At 40.2% G+C, this 22,727-nt stretch overlaps 1 protein-coding gene across 3 annotated transcripts in view; it reads left to right on the top strand.

Annotated features, from left to right (window-relative positions):
* LOC119495137 (bone morphogenetic protein receptor type-1A-like) overlaps window positions 1-22,727 on the top strand; it is an 85,944-nt gene that overhangs the window by 8,693 nt on the left and 54,524 nt on the right. For all 3 annotated transcript variants that reach the window (XR_005208364.1, XR_005208363.1, XM_037781367.1), the window contains exon 2: window positions 19,779-19,893. The gene's annotated coding sequence lies outside the window, so the exon portion shown is untranslated. The remainder of the gene's footprint in view (window positions 1-19,778; window positions 19,894-22,727) is intronic.

The following is a 22,727-nucleotide window of genomic DNA, read 5'->3' as shown; positions in this document are numbered from 1 at the left end:
CTAATCAAATAATTGTTTGGACTATAGAGTGTCAGGAAATATTAAAAAGATACTGATTATAACTCTGAAAGCCGAAGATGTCTACAAACTGTCTAAAACCTAAAGATATTCAGTTTACTGAAAAGCAAAACATCTTGAGAAGCTGGATGTTTAGAAATGGTGTTTGAAAAATGAATCCATCGATTTATCCATTAATTGACCAATTTCTTCAGTTCTAGTACAAATGTATTCAAAATGTTCAAAGTCAAACAGTTGTCCAACATGCTTTTGGCTGAAAACTGTTTTGCCTGAAGAAATAATCACATTTCAGTTTTTCCTATACTGTAACTGTAATTAATTAATACAAAAAATATCTTGAAATTGATATTTATTTGTACATCGAATGACATTAAAACCACAGTAGGTAGAATGTTTTTTGCATCACTGGGCAAAAATTCTATAATATCCTTTCTGCATATTGTAATTCAACTCAACTCAAAAACTAGACTTCTGCACCTCATCATGACTCTGTTTTCAGCAATACATGCTGTACATTTTACAGGCAGGATGAAGCAGCAATGGCACAAAAGTCACCACTTTTCTTCTGTAAATAGTGGGGCTGTCCTCAACAAAGAAATTCTTAGTTGACTAACACTAATCGACAGATCTGTAAAACTCCACACACAAAAGCACCACTTTAAATCTTATGTTTACCAGAGATGTGCTCATAAGTTAGAACTTAGAAATAAGTCATTCAGCATGAAAAAAAGCATAAAAATGACTAATTGACTGAAGAAATCTTAGTTGACCTAGACCAAAACGACCGATTAGTCGACTAATCGACTGAGAGGGGGCAGCCCTAGTAAAAAATAACTATATTTTACTGCCTGACATATTCAAATTATAACAGTCCTTGTCATAGATTTGTTGTTCCCTCGTCTGCGGGGATGGACAAAGGTTAAAAGAAGTCTCGCCATACTTTTCTTTTCTGCCCATCTTCCATCTATTACTTTTACTGGGGACACAGATGCCATGTTATCTCTCTCCCGCTGATTGTGTATCACTCAGTGATTAGTCTGTGGTGTCACTCAGTCTATACTGTATTGTGTTTGTAGCTACAGATCTATTCTTATAGAATGACACCACCACCTCTCTACTGGGACCAGACCAGTCTCCAGGAACATACCAGTTAATGCTGGTGGAGTCTGGCAGGGATGTTTATTGGGGGGAAAAAATCAAATTGTACGTAAGACTGTGTTCAGACCGACAGTAAACACACATCTCAGCCCGAACCCTGCTGTCACAGAGCTCCAACAAAATACAATTGATCATGGCTTAAATTTTGCCACCGCACATTCCAGTGTCATCCAGTGACACACTTTATTGGCCAATGAAATGCATGGAAAAACCCGCTCCTTTTAGCTTGTAGCCTGTAGCATGTACAACTGAATACACTGAATAAGACATTTTTAGGCGACCAAAATGTACGACTCACCCATCTTTTAAGTGGTTACGCCTCTAGTCTAGACTGCACAGCTGATATATAGGTGGTTACAGAAGTGCATATTAACGGTGTGTAGACAGAGCGTCTGATGTTATTAGGCTGTAAGTAAATAAAAAGACAACTAATCGATCTTCTTATCTTGTTGGTTTCTTATTCTGTCAATATGAAGACAAAAGGTCGATATTATTCAACATTACAATAAATTATTAGTTCTACGTTCTGATGCGCTATGAATTGGACAAAATTACGTAAACAAACAGGAGGGAAGTTTCAAATATCACATGGCCCATAAATGCACAGGAAGTGATCTGCAAATGCGCAAATATCATTCCACATGTGAAAAAGGATGCATAAATGCGTATATATCACTTTACATGTAAACCTATAACATTTTTATGTGGAATTAAAATACGTATTTACAGAGTAAATTATGCTTATTTGCAAATCACCCTGTATTTTTGTGGATGTGACTTTACACAACACAAATACAAAAATAACTTTGTGGGTAGTGAAATATTTGTAGATCATGCAAAAAGACCAATCCTCGCCGCCAGATTTCATTTCAACAAGCAAGGCTACAAATTTGGTATTGGTAAATAAACTCACGTGACCACTGATCAATACTGTATTCACTCATATCGATGATGACCCGGTGATGCTTTACCATCTAGGGGACGTGCCATGTTTAAAAATACCACGGCGGTCGCCATTTTCTTACCGTCTGCGCATATATCTCGTGAAAAGTGTCAATGAGTGAAAAGACAACGTAAAAACTCTTCTCATAAAGAAAGACAAGAAGCTTATTTCTCAGAATGTTGAACTCTTAATTCCTATTAAATTAATTCAATCAAAATTATTATTATTATATAAAATATACAGTAGCTTATTTATATTTTATGGATTGAATTACATGTTTACATTTTCTTTTTAGATTCTGAAAAAATATATAATTATATATTACAAAATGTTGATTTGAAAATAAATCAAGTTATTCTTAAAAGATATACTGATATTGTGATTTGGTGAAATGCGTGAGAGACTAGAAGGGTAGGCAACTGAGAAGTATGGAAATAAACATTAAACTTTACACACTAGATTTTTCTCCACAGAGACTTAAAGCTTTGTGTCATTTTATTTGATCACCAGACTTTTAGAGGACAGCCTGTTACGATTGTCTTTGTCAACTTTCCAATTCGTGAAAATGTTTCGCATAATTTTGGACTCAATTTATTTTCTATTGTATACTTTGATTTGTATTAGGCCTAATGTTGTAAAGATTTGGGATTTTATTTGTTTAATTTTCAGATACATTTTCAACATACATGAATAACATTATAATAATAATAATAATATACAATAATAATATAATTATAACCATATAACATCAAATTCAATTTTAACACTATAATTTGTCAAAAAACACAAATGTTATTGGGGACCCACTCAAATGACCACCTGTGGATTCCGGGGACTCACTACATTGAAAACCTATCAACATCACTGGATTTTAATCTATGTTTCTTTTATTGACTGAAGTACAGGATTCTACCAAACTCAAACTGCAGACATGGACACTTGTCATCCTGTCCTTGCTTCCGTTTTCCCGTTTTTAGTGCTTTTCAACATTTTCACCTCGTCTTCCTCCCACCTATTTGTATTTTTACTTCTGTCATCTTTCTCTATTTTTCTTGTAATTTAATTTCTCTATTTCAGCTCAACAGGCTTTGTTGTAGGGCTGATCTGAATGCCTCGAAGCTTCGACCATTGCCATTATAATCGACCTCCAAATCAGTATTCAAATACTTTGGGTTTTTTTATGTAAAAGTATGTAATAAAGTATAAATCCCAAATACCCCATGAAATAAGGAATAATCTCACAACATTTTCTGACCGAAGCTTTGAAGCCCAAAAATTGGTGTTCAGGGCAGCCCTACTTTATCGTCTTTACCGCTCGTTCTTACACTGCTGCTAAAAGCAAAATTTAAAAACTAGTGAATAGTGAAAGAAATTGTACAGAATAAATAAAAAATCCCAAAACACTGCAAGCTATCAACATGAACATGTATTTCTCCTGCACTTTATCTCATTTTGTTTTGTTCCATTCTCTTTGCTTTCGACATCTGTTTCTCCCTTTTTCACATTAGGCTATATGTTTTTTTTATTTGCTCTTTATTAGAACCAGTTCTAGATATAACTTACAAAAGCAACAGCTCACATTTTGCACATCCAAACTATGATTAACTAACTCTGATTATTTGAATTTGGAAAACGTCCGTTTTTGAAAATGAAATAAGGCCGTTATATTGATGGGGTTCTTGATGTAGAAACAGCTCACAAACACAGATCTTTCTTTCTTTTCTGAGTGTTTGTAGTCTGCAGTCTCAACCTACAAGGTCTCTACTCTTTTTCCATCTCAGTTTCTTCCCTTTTTTTTCATTCCTCTTTTCAGTTTCTCCCTCCTCTTCTCAGTCTACTTCTTCTCAGCTTTCACTCTCCTGGGAGTGTTTCTGAGCTCGGGGATCTCTCTCTTTCCCTCTGCTCTATTTCTATCCCCCTTTTTTCCCTCTTTCTCCTTTTCTTCCCTCCTCTACCTCTCCCTGTCTTGGAGTGTGTTTCCAGTCTCGGAGGCTGGGGATCAGATTACTCAGGGAGTCTCGTAGGCTCTCTGGCGAGGTGGCACTGGTGGTGGTGGAGGAGGGTTGGAGGGAGGAGGTAGTGAAGGAGATCAGGTTTCACATCTCCAGCGCTCTCCTCTGTCTGCCTCGCCTCCCTCCTCCTCCTCTTCCCCCGGCGGCCTGGAGACAGAGTGGCTGAGCCAGGGAGGAAAACATGCAATCCACCCCTCTCCTCCTCCTCCTCCTCCTCCTCCGTACGTCCAGCCTCTTTGCTGCAGCACAGCAGATAAATAAAGGCAGTAAATGGGGAGCTGAGCACACAGAGGGACGATTCTTCACCTCCTTCACCTCCCCCCCTCCATCCCTGCAGAGATATTTTATATCCCGCACCGTGTGTTTTCATTCTCCTGGATGTGTGGCAAAGGTGAACCTGCTTCAGGGAGACTTAAGTTCCTTGAGACAACCAAAGCCGAAGATCAAACCTGGACTCAGAAATCAGTGAAATTGGTCTCTAGAAGTAAATCAGTGAGGCGGCTCTAGTAGTGGTGGGAGTGTAGTTGTAAGACACTTGTGGTTTTGCTTAACGTTGTTTTAGTTTAATGTTTTTGTAACTTGGTTTCTTGTCTTTATACTTTTTTTCTTGGAGAAAGCTTTGGAAGAAAGATTTTTAGTTTCTGTCCACTGAGATTAACTGGTTCGGTAAAATTCCGTCACATCAGTTAGAAAGGTTTACATTTAAAGAAGTTATTGTTTTCAGAGTGCCAGAATATGAATGCATCTTCTTTGGTGTACTGATGTAGGGCTGCAACTAATATTCTTTTAGTTTCAACTTGATCTACAGATTACCATATTGATTAATCAATTAATCCTTTGGTCTATAAAATTGTAGTATGTCTTTGGAAGTCCAACAACTGTCCAGAACTAAAAGATATTCTGTTTACAATTATTTTCATGCGTAAATATTATGCCCAGCCCAAACAGCCTTACGAGACACCATTATTTAAAAAATTAAGAAAAGACAAAGGCAGAAACCAGAGTAGCTGTATAAATTACAAATTATACTAAACAAATAAACAATCCTGATATTTTTTCCAAGCTTGAGAAACAAAAGTAGCCAACTTATAAGCACAAAAATTAAATATCCGTTCCATTTTGTCATCATCCGAGCACCAAAACATTTCTGGATTTTGATTTTTCATTTAAAATAGAAGTTCGCAACTCACCATAGTATAGACAATACAAAAGGACATGGGATTCATTTTCCACTTAACTACTAACTTGCATACTTACCACTTATAGGGTTTACTTGTTGAATTCATGTATTTCAGCTCACAAACCCCCCCACCCCTGCTGAATGTTAATCTATAGCTTTAATCAATAATCTCAAATCAATAGTCCTTGGCCCTTGTACTGCACTATAAAGACATGGCTCGGATTACTTGCCATGTAATTATTACACTTTTTGTTCAGTCACTCATGCCAAAATAGTTTGTTTAATTCTTGTAGCCAAACAAACAGTGATGCTTCATTCTCTGGTCTGACTTCAGTTGAAGGTCAAAGCAGCCTCCATGCTCACAGTCTCCAGCGGCAGCCTCCAGCTGTCCTTTAATGGTATTGATCTCTGCTTTAAATACACCCAGCCCATCCCAGTGAATAATTCAGATCCACCTCACCACAGTGGCTCGATGTGCAGGACAGAAAACATTCCCCTTACTCTAACAGAGGACGTTGGGGATGAATTCCGTCAGGGGCTGGCCTTTCTTTCACCCGCTGTGAAAATGTAATTATTTGTGGCCATGTGTGATTTTGTTTGGTCATGTGACTGCAGTGAAGGGCGGCGAACTGAAAGGTTCACCACACCACAGGAATGAATTCAGATCTTGATATAGCTCACAACAATGCTTTCTCTTCCTTCACAACATTACAGAACTTGGCTTTATAATATTTTTTGACTGTAGTGAATAACTCTAGCCGTGCTTTGGCTGTCGTCGTGTCCAGTGTTTGTCTCCCGGAGGTCTTTTTGGTCTCAGTGAAACATGTGATGTACACCCATGTTTCTTCAGTACAGGTGATCATTTCCTTTTCTACTTTACAGCATCTTGTAAATGCAAATCTGGTACAAAATGTCCAAGAAACCTGATCTGTGAGGCTTGTGTGTTATCGTTTTGGTAACAGTACAGTAATCTACTTTAGTGTTTCTTGACGAGGCAATGTGGGTTAGCAGGGTTTCCACCAGAAAAGTTGTTAGGACCGGCGGCGGTGGGTGGGGGGTCGGGGGTGGTGTGCTGAGCAAAACTCAAAGGAGCGGCTCTTCATAATGACAATAGTGCTGTTCCATCTTAACAGCCCACCTTAAGCGAGCCTGAGCCGAAATTGTGGCTAACTTCAGTGCTAACCTCTTCAGTAAACACACAGTGGTAAGCAAAACACGGGCATTTGGCTTGTGTCTTGAGGAGTTGTATCATCAGCACTGTTACGCTCACAGCTATAGTGCTACAGGAATGAGTCAGAAAACCCGGAAATGAGTTAGCATTTTAGCACTTCCAGTTCAGTCGTCTGGAAGACAATGGGTTTTTTGAATGGGTTCTTAGTTAGATGCATGAAATAAGGTCTGTGGTTAACACAACAGATATTAACGGTTTGCTCTACAACATAAAATACATCAATAAATATCCCACTTGAGAATTTTTAAGCTTTTACGTGTCTTAAGAAAGGAGGTTGCTAACAGGTGGCTAAATGAGACTAATAAACGTCATCACGCCGACTCGTCCGCCTTTACAGCCTCTTTGTGTATACTCGCGTTTATGCAACCATGGTGTAGTTCGTTTATAGCCATAAGCTTTTTACTTCTGGTGATTGCATTTATACTTCAATAATCATAAAAGTTGGGGCATCCCAGTAGCTCACCTGGTAGAGCTGGCGCCCCATGTGCTACGGCTGTGTCCTTACCACAGCGGCATAAAAGCTTTTCTCTGTTATCTATAACTGTAAACTGAATATCTTTTTGGTTTTGAACTGTTGATTGGTCAAAACAAGATATCTAAAAAAAAAGTTTCGATCTGGAGATTAATCAGTAATAATAAAATAATTGTTAGTTGCACCCCCATTTCTTTGCAATGTCTCTCACTGCTTTGCCAAAAAAATAACCTTTCCTTTCTTGGCGGCCACTTTAAATATGACAGATATCCTTTTAGGGTGACTTTAACTTCTGACTTTAACTAACCTGGTTTCATTGTTTAGTGTTGATAAACCCAACTGTTGGAATTCTTTTGAAAAAGACATTTTCAAGTGAGCAGACACAATGTTGTTGTTTAATTAACTATCATCAGTTACAAAGACAGACAAACAAGAGTTGGTAAAATGGTACAAGCTCAAAAACTCTTTGTAGTGCATTAACAAATCATTCATCAAATGCAAATGAATATCTTGAATTAGCAGGGGAGTTTAAAAGCCTAAACATACAAACAAACCTAAACAGGTTTTTTACTCAAAATTTTTGCAACGCAAAATTGAACCAGAGCACAACATGGATGCCTTTAGACGTCCTGGCTTCGTCCTTGAGGGGGATTTGCTTTTCCTTACTCAGTAATCCTCTGGCGTGATAGGTGCAGTGATCCCTCTGAAGTGACGGTGGCCCCTGACCTCCATCCTGACCCCTGACTCCTCAACCCCCTGTCAGCTCGCCCCTAACAGAGCGGTCTCCTCCCCATCTGGATTATACCGTCTGACCGACTTAACAGTGATTTTCTTTCTTCACACGAGCGAATACTGCCGGCTGTTGAGTTTGAACCTTTTCAGGTCGCTTCTGAGTGGTGAGGTGAGGCTGGGTGGTGCGTTTGTTGACTAAATCTACTCACATGACAAAATGAATTGTGTGCTTTACATGGATTTCGTGGAAATGTAATCAGTTCATGAGAGGGAATTCATGTCGTGCAGACGGACACCTTTACAAATTAAGTCTGATATATAAAGTGGCGTTGAGTGTAAATTAGTTTATGATGACCTGCTTCACTCTGTACAGTAATCTGATGCTTACAGGAGTTCAGCCGAGAGATTGGCTTAAGGCTGGTTTACATGTGGGTTCTTGAGTCTTTGAGTTTGTATATGTTCATTTTGTAGACATGTTTGTGTGACAAAACAACCAACAAAACTTGTTTGGGCTTCCATTTTCTCATTTTTATATGAAAACCAAAAGATATTAGCAAAAACACATCACAACAGCATGAAACCATTAACCAGTCTAACATTTTCATTTCAGCTGTTGAAGAACACAATATCACCATTTCACCTATTTTTTATTGAGGCATTTGGATACAGTCTTTGACTACTATTCTTTCTTCTGCACTTCTGTGTCATTCCTACCTCGGCTTTAGACACCTCATCATTTTAAGCCCTATTCTGAATATTTAGCTAATTCTTAAATAGTGAAAATAACCGGCAGTCCAGTTTTCACTAGGGGTAGGAAAAAAAATCAGAGTAACATGATGTCATATCCGTTCCGTATCCTTTAAGCAAAACAAACCGCAGTCGGCCGAGTGAGCCGAAACAAGAAAGTAGAAAGCGGCGAAGGATCCATGTGGATACGACCTGCGCCCTCACATATTAAATCCAGCGTGGTAAACACTACACATCCAGTAAAGGATGGAAACACTTTGGGTTTCACACATTGCAGGAAAAGCAAAGCTAGACATCACGCTAACTCTGACATTTATGTTAAATTCATTCAAATGACCCCAATCAAGCTGGCCATGGATGGAAAAGAGAACGGAGCTGACGGGAGAGCTAGAGACCACCTTGGAGAAGTAAGCGGAAGTAGACACGTGGGACTGTCTGGTTTTCAAAATAAGGTGTTAACAAAAGGAACTGTACATTCTAAATACATCTATGGAAATAAGATTGATTGGATTATATTCACCAGAAGTATAAAACATTACATGTCCCTTATAAATCAAAAAGAAAATACCACTAATTTGTGAGGGAAATGTCTTTATTCTTTGGTTTCTGGGTTGCTGGGAAAAAAATGATAATGCCTGACAATGACTGATATATTTGACTTCAGGACATCTCTGACTACATCCATGCTGGAAATCAAACATTTTACTCTATCTCACTGTCATCATCATACTGTATTTTACTGTAATTTAGATATTTTCCATAGAAAAGTCCCTAGAAGGGTATGATTTTTTCCCCATGATCTAGTGTTAAAAAAGTTCACAAAGATCACAAGAAATCGTAATATTGAATCGCAAGTCTTGCAGAATCGCAATAATTAAAAATCGCAATACATATTGAATCGGCTTCCAAGTATCATGATGTATCAAATCGGGAGATAGGTTACCTCAAAAGTCTGAAAGAAAGGAAAAGTGTTTGTCAGAAGAAACTAAGATGGTGTGTTTTATAAGGAAAGTGTATTAGCCTTATTGTTTCTCTGAATCTACACTCTTGAGACACCCAGTTTCTGCTGGTTAACAACCACCAACAGGCTGATGAACTGCATGAGGATGTTTTTCAGGCCAAACTGTTTTATATTCCTGGCCGTCCTGCAGGCTTCAGCCATGAGGAAATATCAGTCCTCCTCGCTGAGTTTTCCCACTGCGCCTGGGCTCTTGTGAAAGCAACACCACTCCCTCCCTCCCCTCCTCGTTTCTGGTCTTTAATTTCAATTAGCTCTGGCTGCTGGTTGACTTTGATGGCATTAGTCTCCCCTCCCAGCCTCCGCACTCATCCCTCTACTCTCGTCTACCTCTGTTGGTTTTGGGAAAGCCGGTGGCTTTAACTGCTGCGATCAGAATCTGAATACTTTGCTTCCACTTCCTGCCAGCGTCCAGCCTGCCTTGCAACCCAACAGCCGTACACACACACAAACACACACTGAAGACTCTGTACGGTCTGCAGTGGCTGTTTATGGGAAAATGTAGGTGGGCCGTCCTGCCTACACACAATTAAATGATTGACAGGAAAGAGAACATCTTCTGATGTTTCCTGGCAACAAGATGCTCTTAGGACTTGGACTAAAAAACGCAACACTAAGGAAGAAACAAACTGATGTTTTCGACCTTCAGACGTCATAGTTCCACCTGTCTTTTACTGCAGGTGAGGTGAAGCCATCATTGAATTCGAGACTTTAATTCTAAATGTCCGAAATTGTGTGAACGCAAATGAGGTTTTTTGAAACTATATATGTGTGATGTTCATCTGGAGATGATGACACTTATAAAGGTACATTTAAGGACAAGTACTGGTAATGGCTACTGTAATTTGCTGTAAAGTAATTGTTTCACTGACAACAGACTCGAGCAGAAAGTTTGCTTGCAAGGCTTTAAGAGAAACAAATCAGTTTAAAGAATTATGGTCAGGTGACAGCAGCGAACAGAGTCATATTAAAGTTGAAATAAGTCAATAAATTTCCTTTCAATTGACTAGTTGATTAACTGGTGTGGATATTTTGTCGGTTATCATTGCTGTGAAGTCACACTACCTAAAAGCTGGCCCACACCAACAGATTTTTCAAATCTTAACAGATTTTGAAGATGTGAGAGACCCCACACATAACGAATGAACACTTTTGTTCCTGTAGTGTGTGTTGAGCAATGATTTGGCCAAAACAGCACACCACACTTTTAACAGATTCAATCATGAACAACAAGAGTCCCAAAATCTCTCGCGATCAAATGTGACTTTAGTGTAAACAAACATGGTGGACGACGGGCAGGAAGAATCACAGTTGTTAGTTTTTGTACTACTTTGTACTGAAAATTCACGAGTCATGGAGACATGTTAAATAAAACTTGTAGTGTTGCCACAAATTGGTCCTTCATTTCTGAAGCCCATCTTACTATTACTTTATGCTTCGCGTTTTGCATTTGCCCATGCGTTAGCCACGGCCGCCATGACGGCGGTGGTTGTCCTTCCTTCTTCAGTCAGCTTTGTTCTCAATTGGCTGTCGTGCTTTCCCACGTGACTGCGTCATCGGCTGTCCTCGTGGTTCCCCACACACAACAGGATATCCCATCGTAAATATTGAACATGTTTAATATTTATGATTTGATGTAAAAAAAAACCACTCTTAACATACCTCACACTACAGGAATATCTGGAAAGATAATCTTGTCTTAAGTAGTAAAAATGTCCATCACAACACAAAGTTCCGACCCGTTCTGTTATGGGACTATGACATTTGTAAATGATTTGTAACTGATGATTTTTTTATTGATTTAATCTCCAGATAACGCTCTTGAATAACCACAAATTGTAGTAGGAAAATAGGGAATCTAGTCCATCACAACTTCCCAAAGTCCATGGTCTTTAAATATGCTGTTTTGCTCGACCAACTGTCCAAAACCCAACTTTATTAATTTTACAGTTTTAAAACTGTTATTTAGAGACATCGATGGGGACAGATGCCCTGACAGTGACAGCAGAAAGACATTTTCCATTGCTGATAGACTTTACATTTGAGCTCAAACTGCAGTAAAGGAGTCGGTGTTTGCTCTCCTGAGCTCTGCTGTCAGTCTCAGCTAGCATTTGTGTGTTTATGTACCATCACAGCCTGCATACCTCCGCCTGCCTGCCCTCTTTACGTGAAGAGGACTGGTTTCACAGCTTTCCTGTCAGACTGTGGTTTCACACCTTCATCTGACGTCGCTCCAACACATTCAGGAATTTACATTTAACCATCAGCTGCCTCCGAGCAGTTTACGCTTCAAAACTGACACGGAACTCTGGAACCATCTCCAGTTACTTAGCTGCTAAAATTACTGGGTCTCACATAGACAGAAATGTGGGGAAAATTCATCTTGGAAATAACAAAACTTTGCTTTTATTTGCAGTATGTTGGGCTTATTAACTGGACCTTTACATGACAGCAAAATATCTTTCATAGCCCATGATAAAGATGCCAGTCATTAAAATAATGTCTCATTGACTGTGCTGGTTTGGAAAGGTCTGGAGAGCAGGTTAGATCATTTTTATTTCATGAACAGTTGGGAAATTAGCATTTAACGTGTGTTGTGCCAACTATAAGGTGTTTTTGTTTTTTAATACGTCCACTTCTGGTTCCACTTGTCTTGCAATTCATACCACTTTTGTTTTCAGCTGGTTATTTGTATAATTGAATAATGTTGAATTAGAGTGATATCATCTAGTTGTCATGTAGAGGATAAAGTGTTGATAAAATGAAAGTCTAAAAAAGCAGAAGAAATGTCCAGTAAAGATGAGGTCAGTGTGTAGTTTCCTGTTCTCTCACACTGTTGGGTTTCCTTTAAATAACTGCTTGGTGTGTTTTAGAGTGTAAACAGTCCAGAGCAGAGGCAGATGTACTGCAGCTTTTACTGAGGCTGACTGGATGACAGGCTGGCGGTTCTCTACTGCATTTCTTTTCTGAACTCTACTGCGTTTTGTTACTGAACTTTACTGCGGTTTCTTTAGAGAACCACAGTAAAGAACCGCAGTAGAAAACTGCAGCAGAGAACTACAGTAGAGAACTACAGCAGAGAACTACAGCAGAGAACTGCAGCAGAGGACTGCAGCAGAGGACTGCAGCAGAGGACTGCAGCAGAGGACTGCAGCAGAGGACTACAGCAGAGAACTACAACAGTTTTCTGCAGCAGAGAACTACAGCAGAGAACTATAGCAGAGAACTGCAGTAGAGAACTACAGCAGAGAACTATAGCAGAGAACTACAACAGAGAACTACAGCAGAGAACTGTAAAGAAAAGCAGTACACAGTAGAGAAATGCATTTCTTTACTGTGCTCTACTGTGTTTCTCTACTGTTCTCAGTTAGAAAGGCAGTACACCGTAAAAAACACAGTAAAGCACAATTACATACTTGTAATTACTTATATTTTACACTGTTATTATTATGAGAAACACAGCACACCTTAACTTGTCATGGGCATTTGAGTTTATTTATTCTTGACCTTGGGTACTTAATTAATTAATTAAGTATAAGTCAGGGACCTGGCCGGGTCTGATTTTCAAGACTTGTTCCACCCCAGCACCGCGACATGCAGTACCGTTCCCATCCCGCCTCCCACACATATGACAAATTAGTTCTGCAACCTGACCCGTCGACACAAGAACCACGGCCCAACCCGAAACCGCAATTCCTATAATAAGCATGTGCTGTTCAAATAATTTGGTTAGGCAGCACATTAAGTGTGATCATTTTGGGCCATTTCATACGTATGGAACTAAGATGATATATTTTAAAATGAGAATGAATAGGTTTAGCTTATTCTGATAATATTGAGCAGTACATCTCCACAGTTAACGTGCCTGTTTGAAGCGTCACTCATATTGCAGCTGAGAGCTGAGTCCTCTCGGTAAGATGGAAGATATTGTCGAAGTTGCAATAAACATCCAAATCCTCAATGCTGAAGTTACAAAAACACCACGATCTTATGATCTATTTATATGATGACAGGCATGCCCAGTTTACCAGTTACACCGCTGAAAATGTCTGAATAATGCACGTTGTTGCAGAGATAAGCAGTTAACTATAACGAGAGAATAGCGTTTATTTATGAAGCGTTAGTTATTTCTCTCAGTAATGTTGGTGGCAGTGCAGCTGAAAGTTATTTTATCGGACAATTTGCTAACGTAACACTACTCGCCCGTATGAGTTGGTGTTTCTAATGTGGAGCGTCGTAGAGCTAACTTGAATACGATAACGAACGTCAATGAGTTCATTTGTTGATCCATAATTTAGCCAGCTGACTAGCAAAACAATTGATCGGTTGTAAAGTTATTTCTTACACGTCACTTACCAAGACTGGTCCTCTGTCTCAACCAGGACCACTAACTAACGTTACTGCAGTCTGTCCTCTCTGTCTCAACCAGGACTACTAACTAACGTTACTGCAGTCTGTCCTCTCTGTCTCAAACAGGACTACTAACTAACGTTACTGCAGTCTGTCCTCTCTGTCTCAACCAGCACTACTAACTAACGTTACTGCAGTCTGTCCTCTCTGTCTCAACCAGCACTACTAACTAACGTTACTGCAGTATGTCCTCTCAGTCTCAACCAGCACTACTAACTAACGTTACTGCAGTCTGTCTCAACCAGCACTGCTAACTAACGTTACTTCAGTCTGTCCTCTCTGTCTCAACCAGGACTACTAACTAACGTTACTGCAGTCTGTCCTCTCTGTCTCAACCAGGACTACCATCTAACGTTACTGCAGTCTGTCCTCTCTGTCTCAACCAGCACTACTAACTAACGTTACTGCAGTCTGTCTCAACCAGCACTGCTAACTAACGTTACTTCAGTCTGTCCTCTCTGTCTCAACCAGGACTACTAACTAACGTTACTGCAGTCTGTCCTCTCTGTCTCAACCAGGACTACCATCTAACGTTACTGCAGTCTGTCCTCTCTGTCTCAACCAGCACTACTAACTAACGTTACTGCAGTCTGTCCACTCTGTCTCAACCAGGACTACTAACTAACGTTACTGCAGTCTGTCTTCTCTGTCTCAACCAGGACTACTAACTAACGTTACTGCAGTCTGTCCTGAAGCGTCTGTGACTCTGTTTCTGGTAGAGACGTGCAGGATATTGTTGTTAGCGACTTTAGACGTAATTTATTCGTTTAACTTTTATTTAAATCTCGAGGAATCATTGAGGACATGCCCTCATTTTTAATAATGTCCACAGTACAATTAAAACTCAATAAATACTCACACACACACACACACACACACACACACACACACACACACACACAAACAAATAATTAACAAGAAAACAAACAGACAAAATCAGAACACAGTTAAAAACAGTTACATTGAAGAGTAAAATAGTTGGTTAACATAGTTTTAAATTGACCTGTTGGTTCAGTTGTGTTATAACATAAGTAAAATGTAATGTGATATATGATGGCCTGTTACGGCTTTATAAATAAATAGAAACCAGGTCCTGTCACATGTTGCTGTTAGAGAGGCCCAGTGTAATGTAATATAATGGAACTGCATATAAGGCCTGTGTTTATCCATACATGCACTGCATAGATGGTGTGCAGTTATCAGAGTTGAATAGTCACTTCTATTGCTATTGGACATATTCAGCTCTAGTAATCATTGGTCATGAAGTAGCTTATAGTTTCTAGGAGGAACAGAAGCCGTCTCACTGGAGAGCACGCTGAGCAACTCTGCTTTCTGCACCACAGTCTGCTGCTGCTGAATTAGGACTAAAACTGAGACTCAAACTTCAGCACAAATTTAAGTTTTGCTTGTTTTGTTTTTTTTACGCTTTATAAAACGTCAGAGATATTGTTTATTTATTTATTTATTAAAATTTCCATTTAACTTTATAAGAAGCTTGGAGCTCCCTGCACTTTTTTATTTTAAGATAATGTTGAAAATTGTCTTCTAATTAAACATGCTTTAAGGCATTTCAACAAAGTTTTGTGTTATTCCCATTTTTGACACCAAGATTTTCATTTTTACTGCAAATGTATATCGGTTCAAAATATCCGTTATCGTTCTCCTTGACTGCTAATAATCGGTATCGGTCCTGAAAAAAACATTGGTCGATCCCTATTCTATACCGCTGGGCACATTTCTACCGTTACACAGAATATACCGTCATATCGGCCAACTCTACCACCCGCGAATCACCGTTTTCCCGCGAGTACCCGACCCGATGCAGGACTGTGTCATATGTTGCAGCATGTCTGCAGGAGGTGGTGGACAGATGTTAACAGCATGATCTGCTCCATACATGTCTTCAGTGCTACTCTTTCCTGTTTGTGTATTTTTTGCATAATTTTATATTTCAACCAAAACGTTTCCCTCTATTTTGGGGGTAAAGCATTTTATCTATTTTTTTTCCAGCTTTTTGCTGTTTCCACTCAGCTGTTAGAATTCATCATCCTTCACATAAAAATAGTTGGATGAAGAGCAGAGCCCTGTTTCACTTCAGTTCACCCTTGTGTGTGGGAGATCTGTTTTTCCCTCCGTCTGTCTCTTTTTCTTGGCACCGCCTCTCCATCCATAAACGAGGTGTGTGTGTGTGAGAGTGTGTGAGTGTGTGCGTGTGTTGGACAGAGAAGGCTGCAGCTGTTTTTTCGCCAACCTCGTGACCGCTCTCAGCCCCCGTCTTCGGACATCTATTTTCTCCTAGTCTGTTCTATAATAACTCAGCGGCTGAATCCCCACCGCTGCCGGTTTTCCTCCCCTGAGGTGGAGCTGAACACACACTCTCTCTCCCACACACACACACACACACACACACACACACACACACACACACACTCTCTCACTCACTCTGAAGAGCTCTGCTGGTCAACTCATCAACACAATTTTCCACACTGTTCTTGAGTACATTTTCCAGCTGAGTGTGTTACTTTTGGCGGCAGCAGGGTGGTGTTAGTGTGAAGCCAGTGGAGTCGGTTCAGACCCTCCTCACTCTACTGAAGAGCTGCTGTTCACTGCTGTCCTTTGACCTCAACAGAGCAATGTTATCCTTTTTTGACCTGCAGTATCGGCCTCATCATCGGTCTGTCCAACACTTTGGTCCAGAGTGTGAAATCTGCTCAACTTCTGGTCAGATCTACATCAAATTGACTCTGGCTGTTCCTGTTCTTTACATTTTTGGCTCCACTTTTTGGGGTATTTGGTAGAAACATTTCAGCCAGCCTGGTAGTAGTAATAACATTAACATACCACAGTCTAGATTCCAATGTGCTGTGTAGTAAACCCAGTGGTGGAAGAAGTACTAAGATCTTTTACTCACGTAAAAGTAGCAATACCACGGTGTAGAAATACTGTCTTGTATTCAAAGTTGTCCTTGAGTAAAAGTACAAAAGTATCACCATCAAAAAATACTTAAACTACCAAAAGTTAAAGTACACTTTATTCAGAATGGCCCATTTCAGAATAATATATATTATCTTACTGGATTAGAGTTATTGATGCGTTAATGTGTTCATCACTTTAATGTTGCAGCTGGTAAATGTGGAGGTCATTTTAATGACTTTATATACTGCTGGGTAGCTTACCCTATAATAATACATCATTATTTATTAGTTGATTTATATTTTTCTATTATTCTGAATCTGTTACCTCTGAGATGTAGTAAATGTGTGTAGATGGAGTCAAAGCATTAAGATACTATACTATAAGATGGAAATACCAAGGAAAGTACAAGTACCTGAACATTATACTTAAATACAACACTTCATTAAATGTACTTAGTTACTTTCCAGATTGCATTAAATCATCAAACCTTCAATGACTCAATAATTTGGCATTGCATTTAGATGAAATGTGTAATTATCTTATCTTGAATTTCCCTCGGGATTAATAAAGTTACTATCTTATCTATCTTATCTATCTTATCTATCTTATCTATCTTATCTATCTTATCTATCTTATCTATCTAATCTATTCAAAATCTGAAATGTGTAAAGATAAAGCTAAAGTGGTAATTTGGTCAGGAAACGTATGTAGGGAACGGGCCTCTGGTGATTTGCAGGTGAAAAGATGTCAAGATGATTTTGTTGAAAAGGTTTTTTGGTGGCTTGTTTACTTCTGCCTACAACCTGGTAGTTTTCCTGGTATCCCACCTGTTTGTATCTCTATCAGTAAAAGTTTTAAGTGATGCTATCATATATGACTTAAAACATGTTTCTATGGTCAAAGGTCATGGCTAGGTTTCAGATTTGCTGCCTCCACATATGAAGCAGCTTTCAATATTCCGACGTCGGGAGTTTTATTTAGTTCGTTTGGCTGCTGTGTGAGCTGTTTTTTCTGCAGTATCTCTGCAGACTATAAACGCCAGTCGGTGTTTGACTCTGCTCTCTGGGTGTGAATATTAACTCACTCTCCTGACGTCTGCCTCCTTGACTAAATAAAGCCTCCTTTGAGGAGCTCTGTGCTGTCAAATAAAGAAGCTTCTGTGTTGGAGGGGACGAAGAGGAGGAGGAGGAGGCTCCGACTGTCAGCCACACTGCTCCACTTATCTCTTTACAAACAGCAACAAGCCGCAAACACACTGACATCAGCGAGGATCTAATGATGAAGCAGATTCATGCCCAGGAGTCCTTGAGGACAGTCTAAGGGTCTTTAAGGTGGTTCCATTGGTTCTTAAGGGCGTTTTAGGGGACTACAGAGGATGCAAGTGTGTGTCCTTGTTTTCATCATTCCTTAGAGGAGGTTTGGTCTTAACGAAGCTTCCATTAGTCATTGGATGTAAGGCTTCATTGAGAGGATGCAGGGAGTCATTGGATGTAAGGCTTCATTGAGAGGATGCAAGGAGTCATTGAGCGGATGCAAGGCTTCATTGAGAGGATGCAGGGAGTCATTGGATGTAAGGCTTCATTGAGAGGATGCAAGGAGTCATTGAGCGGATGCAAGGCTTCATTGAGAGGATGCAGGGAGTCATTGAGATGATGCAAGGAGTCTTTGAGAGGATGCAAGGAGTCATTGAGAGGATGCAGGGAGTCATTGAGAGGATGCAAGGAGTCATGGAGAGGATGCAAGGAGTCATGGAGAGGATGCAAGGGGTCATTGAGAGGAAGGGAATCATTGAGATGATGCAAGGAGTCATTGAGAGGATGCAAGGGGTCATTGAGAGGAAGGGAGTCATTGAGAGGATGCAAGGAGTCATTGAGAGGATGCAAGGAGTCATGGAGAGGATTGAATGGATGCAAGGAGTCATGGAGAGGATGCAAGGGGTCATTGAGAGGATGCAAGGAGTCATTGAGAGGATGCAGGGAGTCATTGAGAGGATGAAAGGGGTCATTGAGAGGAAGGGAGTCATTGAGAGGATGCAAGGAGTCATTGAGAGGATGCAAGGGGTCATTGAGAGGAAGGGAGTCATTGAGAGGATGCGAGGAGTCAGTGAGAGGATGCGAGAAGTCAGTGAGAGGATGCGAGGAGTCCTTAACTGTGTTAATGGTCATTGAGTAGGTTCTAGTGCTTGTTAATGAGGTTCCAATGATCCTTGAAGGGATCTAGTGGACTTTAAAGAGGTTCCCGTGGTCCTTAATGGTGTTCAGTGGGTCTTTGAGAAAGTTCTGTTGGATGTTGAGGAGGTTCTGGGAGTCTATTTAAGGAGGTTCTTTTGGTTTTTAAGGATTTTAGTCTCTGGTTCAATGGTCCTTGAGTGATTCTAGGGGTTTTAAAGGAGGTTTAACTGATTTGTATTACACTGTAGCATTGCTCATCTAGAACAAAGATGGTGTAACAAAGCAGTCATAGCTAGTAAACAAATCACTGTAAAAGCCATTTTATTTGAAAACATTTTGGATGTGTTTTCATTAATAGAAAAATATCAGTGGTTCTAATTTAAAAGAAAACATTTAGGTATTATTTTTCTGTACATTAACAACAAAGTAAGCCATCTCTGTGACACATGCAGCTTATACTTTTTGATTCACTGATGCCATGTTCTTCCATGTTTACCTGATATCACACCTGACAGCAGTTGTTCAAGCCGCACACGTCACTCTGTTTCATTTTGGGAATTCGAAGTCGGTCACTTTCTTGGAAAATAGCAAAATTGGCCTTTCTACTCTTGTCGTCTGAACTTGAAGTGGAGTGGAAACCACACATATAAACAACGTAATCAATGATGGAAATGTTCCAGTGTAGTCCTGTAAAGTCATGAATAAGTGTTCCATAATCATTGAAATATAAAAAGCATTTTTGTTTGATAATTCTCGTTTGTCTCTGACAGGTCGGCGGTTGTGATGTTGGTCTGAATCTGATCGGCTTCCTCTGCTTCAAGACTACATTTCCCATGGAGCAGTGCACTGACACACACACTGTTCTACCATGGAGCCACCAGTCAGGTATGGAAACACACACACCAGTCAGAGTGTATTCCAGCTCAGTTCCCTGCAGTCAGTGTGTAACGTCTGCAGGATGTGTATTGTGGTCACATGAAAAACATTACTGGGTGGCTTTACCTTGTGTCTCCAACGCACACACACAAACACACACACACACACACCAAACATAAATGAACATCATTTTTTTTTTATGGTACGGGCACCAGTGATTACTCCTTTTTAAAACTTGATTAGCCAATCCCTCTCCCCCCTCCTTCTGCTCTTTGAGGAGATTAACCCTTGACCCCGTTGCTGAAGGAAGAGCTGGCCAATCAGGAGGCTTCCTGGCTTTTAATTACAGGCTCTGATTGAGTCATTGGAGCTGTCATCTGGTTTGATTAATAACCACAGAGCAGGAGAGCAGGAAGAGCGGTGATTACACCAAGCTCGAAGGCTGCATCTGGAACTGTGTGTGCGTGTGTGTGAGATATAGGTGAAGTAATGCCTTGCAAAGAGGTGTGTGTGTGTGTTAGTGCTAATATCTCCATGTGCGTGAAAGGTGAAATCATGCCTTGATGGGAGGAAAGATTGTGTGTGTGTGTGTGTGTGTGTGGTGTGGTGTGTCTGTTTCTGGTTCAGAGAGTCTTGAATGTTTTGTCTATATTAAAAGGACACGTTTGCAAACCTCTTTTGATATGCAGTTATGGTAGCAAGACTGATACTGATATTTGTTAAGTTTTATTTAATTCATTTCTATTTATTTCATTATGATTTTGTCTATTTTTTTTATATAACCTTTAGAATTTGTTATATTTCCGTATTTCTCGGTGATTAGACTTTTAAAGGGTAACTTTGGTATTTTCCATCCTGGACCCTGTTTTCCCATGTTTGCATGTCTAAATGACTAACAGGATGTTCAGTTCGGTATTAGGGATGCTAATTTTGAAAAAATGTCTTAACCGATAACCGACCCTCGTTAACCGATTATTAACCGTTAACCGACAAGATTTGTGCCTCGCATGCAGCGGTGTACCAGCTGCAGGAGCACAACAGATATTCATTGACAGGAGTCCAGTTCACCGTCCGGGAGCGTTAACTTAGCAGCTACGATGCTGCGTGTAGTGTCGCGAGTCACTTTCCCAGTAAAAGTCTCCACCACACATTTAGTTTAGTTTAGCAGGTTGTCAGCTGTGTGTCTGCCCGGTGTAACTTTAGCGAGTGGCCAACAGACCGTGTGTGTGTGTTGGCGGTGAGTGTGAGGTTGTTGGTGTTGTTCTAGCTGTGAACGTAGGTGTAGCAGTGTGTGTACAGTTTTATTTGTCGGTGAATAAATGCTACGAAACTACAACTCCTCCGCTCCGCTCAAGAGAGCCAGAGACCGGAGCCAACTTCCTGTATCCTGCAACTCCGTCTCCGCCTCTTAAGGTGGGCTGTTAAGGTGGACCAGCTTTTCTCCTTAAAGAGACGAGCCGCTCCTCTGAGCCGCTCAGCTTTTGAGTTAATTATTAACATTTCTTTTAACTGTTTTAACCGATAGCGTTAATCGGTTGAAATGCTTAATGTCGGTTAGCGGTTAAACGGTTAATTATGGACATCCCTATTCGGTATGCAACATCCTTACGCACCCAAACAGCTCTTTATGTCTACTACGCGCATGTGTGGATCAGAAATTCTAGAGTGCGAGTTACCCGGAATGCTTTGACAGCGCACTATCAACTCTAGAAGCGCTTTAGCGTGCTCGTCGCTTAGCCCGTTTAGTCAAACTCAATGGATTTGTGCCTGTGCTGAGCTAATGTAAACGCTGATCCATGTTGGTGTCTGACGACATTCTGGAAAAGACCCTACAGAGAAATAAAATGTTTGTTTTTTTTAACGTTTGGTCTGTCTGTTCGCTCAAAGAAGTCTCGTTCTGAAAGCTCACGTCGCATCCACATCGTTGAAATCAGCTAATTATTCAGCCATGACATTGAAAATCTTTTAGATAACAGTAAGCTACGCTTTCTGTTAGGGCTTCTTGATTATGGCAAAAATCATAATCACAATTATTTTGGTCAATATTGAGTCCCCGATTATTTAACACGATGACTCATTGACTTTGGGAACTTAACGCATTTAAAAGAGGATTTTGTAGCCTACATTTTAAAGTTCAATGCATCGATGTGGTGCACTTTGAGAGCAAAATGAAGAGGCTAGATCTATGAAGAACGTTGTGCTATAGTAAATAAGTTATTCATAAACACATTGGTTATATGATATGAATGGTGATGGCCACGGCAAAAAGTCACACCCACGAAGCGTGGTAAACAAGTTTTCAAGACGGGTGGGTTCGCTCCGTCGAGCGGGGCGAAAGCACACTGCTGTAAAGGAAAGGGATGCGCTGGATTTATAACACAAGACAAAATCATGCAAATGATGATTTCAGATTTTTTATTTTCCATTGTAACTGGCTTAGCATGTCAGTGAAGTTAGTCTGTTAGCTGTGATGAAGTCAGTTTGACTTCACTGCTGAGTTTTGGAGAAGTCCGTGCCAGTGTGTTGAAACGAGGCAGATTGCTACCTTTTGTTTCAGGATGAGGTGACTCAAGTGTCTGAGTGTCAGAGCTCGCTGACAGACCTTCAAACAGAGTCGGCCAGTCTGCAGCACAAAATCACTCCCATATGTCCCTCAGCAGCCTCCGCCCCCACACCCATACCGCCATGCACGCTTCACCCACACACTGCAGCCTGGCTCGGATCAGATCGGCCCGGCTCAGCTTACAGTACAACCGGGCATACAGACGACATTAGACTACATTCAGTTTTTAAGTACAGATGATTTCAGGCTGAATCCACAGAAAATTAAATGAAATTACAAC

This window comes from Sebastes umbrosus, chromosome 10 (assembly GCF_015220745.1).
Source record: "Sebastes umbrosus isolate fSebUmb1 chromosome 10, fSebUmb1.pri, whole genome shotgun sequence".
Taxonomy (NCBI): domain Eukaryota; kingdom Metazoa; phylum Chordata; class Actinopteri; order Perciformes; family Sebastidae; genus Sebastes; species Sebastes umbrosus.
Note: the sequence above shows the minus strand (reverse complement) of the source record. Positions and strands in the feature narration are given on the sequence as shown.